This window comes from Phacochoerus africanus, chromosome 4 (assembly GCF_016906955.1).
Source record: "Phacochoerus africanus isolate WHEZ1 chromosome 4, ROS_Pafr_v1, whole genome shotgun sequence".
NCBI lineage: Eukaryota > Metazoa > Chordata > Mammalia > Artiodactyla > Suidae > Phacochoerus > Phacochoerus africanus.
The window spans coordinates 41,336,619-41,342,936 of NC_062547.1; positions in this window are offsets into that span (position 1 = coordinate 41,336,619).

Genomic DNA, 6,318 nt, shown 5'->3' on the forward strand with positions numbered 1-6,318 from the left:
TATGGGCGGAGGGCCAAGTTGAGCTCCAAAGACAGAGCTGGTGGGCTCCCGAGAAGTAGTGGCTGTGACAAGAGCTGCGGTTTGAGTAGGGCGTGTGGGCCAAGGGGCGTGCGAGGGACTCACGCACGCTTTCACCCCCTCCGCATTTATGAAGCACCTACTGGGAGTCAGGTGCTGCCTCTGTGGTTGGTGTGGCCGCTGTGAAGAGGGCCTGCCCTCAGAAAGCTCCCAGCCTCGGGAGAGGGAGACAGAAAGTGAAGATGTTACACCACAGGGTGCTCGGGGTTAGATGGGGCGGGGGTGGGGGGTGGGTGCTGGGAGCCCCTGACCAGGTGTGAGGCAGCGGGAAGAGCGTGTGCACAAGTGAGCAGGGGCACCAGTGACGGGAGACCCCTTGGAGGAGGGGACCTTTCAGCTGAGCCTGATGGTGAATAGGTTCCCTGACACCTCTTTTTTTTTGGGGGGGGGGAATAAATAAAGTGAAAAAAGAGTCCCAGGCAGCAGGTGCAGCCATAAAAGGCTCTACAGGAAGACTGTACATAGGAGAGACTGAGATAAATGGTCTGAGCAAGGTGCCATGGACATGGGCCCCATGACACAGGCAGACCTGGCTCGTGAAGGGCCTTCCAGGTACAGAGCAACAGGTGAGCTCAAGACTCAGGAGATGGAAAGCCAGGCCTTACTAGTGTGTGGCCCTGGGCAGGTTATTCAACCCCCCCTGGGAGGTGCTGGTGGGAGAGAGAAGGGAGCAGGCGTGAGAACACGACAGAGAGAAATCCGCAGGATGGCTTTGGAAAACACACCCCTCAGTCCAAAAGCACACGGAAAGCCCCGGCTCTGCTCCCTGGAGGGGGAGTCTCCCCCTGGGACCACCGCTTGGGACCCCGCCTGCCACCTCCCTCCCCAGCTCCACTCCAGCCCTGCCCTGGTGGGTCACTGGCCCGCCTTCCTTCCTTTGGCTGCGAGAAGTTCAGTCAAAAGTGAAAAGAACCAGTTGCGCCTGGCCATCTTGTCCCCAGCAATGGCCGAATGTTCGAGAGAGGAGAAAAAGAAATATCTGTGAAGCTGTCAACAGGGAAATTCTGGACTGTGATGGAGACAGAAATATTTACTTTGCAGGGATAAATATTACAGAAACAACCTTCCGTTGTCCATTCTCTGGTCTGATGCAGATTTCCCTCGCTACAACAGCATCCTTGCTGCCTGGAGGAATGACAGCAGCAGGGAGTGTGGACCTCAAATAAAACAAATGACAGTACCTCTGTGACTCTTGGGCAATTTGCTCTTAGAGGCAAGAGTGAAAATGCATGGGTTTGAGTTGGACTTACCTGGGTTTGCTCCCAGAAACTTTCCATGCTGGGTGACCTCGCACTGGTTACCATGCCTCTCTGGGCCTCTGCTACCTTGGATACTAGATGCAACTAATACAAATATCTTCCTGATGTGACTGTACAGATGGAGTGAACCCAGGATAAGGGCCTGGACATCGAGTGAGTGTAGACACTCTTACAGGAGCTCTTGTTCCTGTCTGCCATATGAACTTTCTATATGACCAGCAGCTCTGAAACACCTGAGGGTCCCCAAATAGAACCAAGACCAGGCCATTTGCCACAAGCTGCCTGGGCTCCCTGTCCCCCAGGCCCGGGGGTGGCTGCCCTAGTGACAGGAAGAATCTCGTGATTCAGCCAAATGGTGCCCACAGAACTCAGTTTTGTTTTTTTGCCTGTTTTTGCTTTTCTTTCTTTCTTTCTTTCTTTCTTTCTTTCTTTCTTTCTTTCTTTCTTTCTTTCTTTCTTTCTTTCTTTCTTTCTTTCTTTCTTTCTTTCTTCTCTTTCTTTCTTTTTTCTTTTTTTTTGTATTTTTGCCTTTTCTAGGCCCACTCCTGCGGCATATGAAGGTTCCCAGGCTGGGGGTCCAATCGGAGCTGCAGCCGCTGGCCTATGCCACAGTCAAAGCAACATGGGATCCAAGCTGCATCTGCAACCTGCAACAGCTCACGGCAATGCCAGATCCTTAATCCACTGAGCAAGGCCAGGGATCGAACCCGCAATCTATGGTTCCTAGTTGGATTCATTAACCACTGAGCCATGACGGGAACGCCAGAACTCAAGTTCATCTGCAAACTGAGGCTTGTGGTGGCATGCAGCTCTAGTCTCGCCTTCTTCTTCTTTTTTTTTTAGGGGCACACGTGTGGCATTTGGAAGTTCCCAGGCTAAGGGTCAAATCGAAGCTGTAACTGCCAGCCTACATCACAGCCACAGCAAGGTGGGATCCAAGCTGCATCTGTGACCTACACCACAGCTCATGGCAACACCAGATCCTTAACCCACTGAGCAAGACCAGGGATGGAACCTGCATCCTCATGGATCCTAATCAGGTTCATTACTGCTGAGCCACAACAGGAACTCTCATGGTCCCCTCTTCATTCAGAGAGATCTTTACAGGACCAGAGCCCATTTTCCTGCCTTTGACAACTGTACATGGCAATGACCAGCTTGGCGAGCCCTGAAGATGGGCATGCAGCCTGGGGCCCGGCAGTATTTCTGGAAGTGGCATCCATGGACCACCTAACATCAGAATTTGCTGTGAGTTGGAGCAAGCCCAGGGCTCCAGGAGAAGAAACATGAAGCCACAAGTCCTGTTCCTCCAGCGGCCATGAAACATCCGGCCACAGCTGGTGTTCTGTGGGTGGCTAGAGAGACAGCCAGGAAAAAAACTGAAATGTCTTCACATTTGTACTGTGCATAGTGCACTATAGCACCTCTGAAAAGGGTCATCTCATTGGGTCCGCACAAGACATGCGTATTTGCACACAGGCATAGTTTATTTTAACGGCAGGTTCAAAGCAGCCAGTGGACTGCGGCAGTCATTTTACTGGCATTCATTTTGGTGATAAAAAGGAGACCTGTCATTTCTCGTTGTAGGGAAAATAAATCCAGGGTGAGCCCTTGTCTGATAGCTGCAGAAGGGGTGTGTGCAAGAGAGCGGGCTTTTCCAGCAAAGAGATGTTCTGACCTGACTTGCTTCTAGGAGCAGAGCTCAGCAGGGAACTGGTGCTTTCACGACTAGGAATTTTGGGCCGATCTAAAGTGGGGACCACAATGAAGCCACCATTGCAGTTTTTTACCCAAGTACTCTCGGATGAAGAGGGAAGAGGGAACTTTTCATTGAGGGACAAATAGTAATTTTAATCATCTGAAAGACTGGGAAAATAGGAGGGTAGTGTATAGGGTTTTGAGGCAGCGTGGAGTGGAGTGATTAAGCACGGGTTTTAGGGTCAGACAGATATGGTGGTGGTAGGACTGAGCCCACGTGATGTGACTGCCATCCAGCCCGGCAATGTACCAGCTCTCCATTGGTGGTCCACGGCATTGATATCTTTGCTCACTAGCTGTGTGGCTTCGGGAAAGTCGCCTGACTTCTCTGAGCCTTGGGTCCCACCTCTGTAGAATGTTTATGAGGTACAGAATAACACAGAGCAGGTGCTCAAGCAATGGTGGGTGGCTTTCTCAGCGCTTGATTCATAGGGGATGCAGCAGGGGAACTGCCTCTTAGCTCAGGACCAGAGGGCCTGTCTGTACACCTCAGGCCCCCCTCCATCCTTCACCCCCACTCCCAGGGCAGGAAAGCTGGCTGAGTATGAGAAACCTCCTCACCCAGCTCTGCTCCTTCAGATGGAAAAAGCACACGAGGCCCAGATCCAAGCTCTGCCAAGTCTCCTTAGAAAGGCACCGCAGGCAGAACTTCGCAGAGGAACCGCCAGGGCCAGACTGGATGGCAAAAGCAAAATCGACAGCTAATGAGGCACTTTCTGAGGCCTCTGGGGAGCGACCCAGTTTCAGGCCGGGTCTGGCTGTCGCTTTCTGAGCAGCAAGAGGAAGAGCAGCACCCTGTCTGAAGAACATCCCCAGACATTGCTCTCCACAGTGGGAGGAAGATCAGAGAACAAATGCAGATCCCCGCCTCAACCCATCTCTGGCAGAGAGAGCCCCCACCCTCAAGGATCCCTGCAGGCTGTGCTCTGACATGTGTGTGTATGTCTCCCCCTGCAGGTGGCCATTGTCACTGCACCCACCAAGACCTGGCCACAGTTGGAGGGGGAAGGGGGGCAGAATTCTCTCCACCAGCACACACCAGCCCTGGGAAGGGATGGGCAGGGTAGAGAAGGGAACCACATCTGAGACACTCAGCGCCCCCATGTGGCCTCCATGTGGACAGCTGAAAACAGACTGTCACTAAAGAATGATATCACAGCAGCTACTAATGTTTATTAAGCACTTGCCCGGTGCCAAGCACTTTACCTGCCTTACCTCTCTTAAACTCTCTCAATAACCCCATGCGGGAGTTATTATTATTCTCCCCATGTTGCAGATGAGGAAACCAAAGCTCAGGGAGCCTGAGGTCACACATTTGGTAACTGGCAGAGCTGGGGTTCGAACCCAAGGAAGCCTGACTCCAGAGCTTTTGTTCCATTGCATGGTGGTTCTCCAACATCAGGGTGTGTGCAAATCACCCAGAATGAATGTCTAAATGCAGGTTCTAGGGCCTCTTTACCATAGATCTAGATTCAGTGGGGCTGGGGTAAAACCCAGGAATCTGCAATTTTAATTTTATTTTTATGTTTTGCTTTTTAGGGCCACATACAGAGGTTCCCGGGATAGGGGTCCAATCAGAGGTACAGCTGCCAGCCTATACCACAGCCACAGCAACATCAGATCTGAGCCGTGTCTGCAACCTACACCCCACAACTCACGGCAATGCTAGATCCATAACCCACTGAGCAAGGCCAGGAATCAAACCTGCAACCTCATCATTCCTAGTTGGATTCGTTTCTGCTGTGCCATGATGGGAACGCTGGAACCTGCCTTTTCACAAGCATGTTAGTGAATTCTGAGCAGCTGCTCCATGGATCCTTCTTCAAGACATACTGCAGGACCTGAGGCTGCATTCCCATCCAAGGGTTCAAATACCAAACAAGGTGATCATTTTAATCTCTAGTTACAGGCAGGAAAATGGGCTGCAATGGTCCCTTGGTGGCCAAAGAGGACAACAAAATTCCACCCACAGCCTCTGAGTTATCTGTAAAATCTCCCCAGACCATGATGTAAAATCTCAGCTCCTGGCCCCAAGCTCAGTGCTCCACCAGGAGAGCTGCCCATGAGGGGAGAGCCTGGGACGCGCTGGATAGCTGAGTGGGCCCTGCCCTGACAACTGGGAGTTCTTAGAGAAGTCGCTTCCCCTGGTCTTGGTTTATCCATCTAAGCAATGAGAAGATCTGAGATTGTCTCTAAGTTTTAAAAATTCTATGCATTCATATTCCAAACCTTTGTATTTCTTTTGGCTTCCTGACAGTTCTCAAAGCACTCGAACTTAGCTGTCCAAGGTGTCTGATGGGTCCAGATGTTAAATTAATTGAGGCTTTGCCATTAAGGCTGTTAATACCTCCCCCAAGTAGGTAAAACATCTTAGAGGGCCTGCTCCACGTTTTAAGGGTCGTGCTATTTCAGGACCCAGGTAGAAGGCCAGGGAATATATGGAAGGTCAGTGGTACCTTGACATCCCACCATCCCACCACCAGCATATGGTCAGCTCCGAGTGGCAACTTGATTATGAAGCAGCTCTGTTTTGCTGGCTCTGAGTGACGCAGATCAATAGACCAAGAGGTGAACAGCCTGGACTCCAACCCCACACCTGTTGCCGTGGTGCTGGATGAGTCCCTCCCAGCTCTGGGACTCCTTTCTCCTCTTTATAGATAAGGCACTGGACTTGACTTTACACGGTCCCCACCTTCCTGGATTCTAATTTATTAGATCAGCCAGCTCTAGACCGACCTAATCCCTAGCCAAACCTCTTAGAATTTGGTCCTGCTGCTGATGGAGTGCCCAAACCCCACCCAAGGTCCAGGGCCACCAAAACTTGAAATTAAGAAAAAAAAAATAAGTTTAGAATGGATAGACAATGTGGTCTTGCTGTATGGCACAAGGAACTATGTCCACTCACTTGTGAAGGAACATAATGAAAGATAATATTAGAAAAAGAATACGTGTGTGTGTGTGTGTGTGTGTGTGTGAGACTGGGTCAGTTTGCTGTGCAGCAGAAATTGACAGAACAATGTCAATTGACTATAATAATAATAATTTAAAAGCTCAGTAAAGGTCAAAGAGGATAAGACCCAGCCCATGTCTTAAAGAGGGTGACTAATGGAAAGGTTTTTGTCTTGCCCTAGAGGATATCTTGGCCCCAAAGATGTCCTCAAAGCTTGTGGGAGACCCCAGGGACCACTGTGATTGTCAGCCAATCTTGCCACCATCCAAGAGG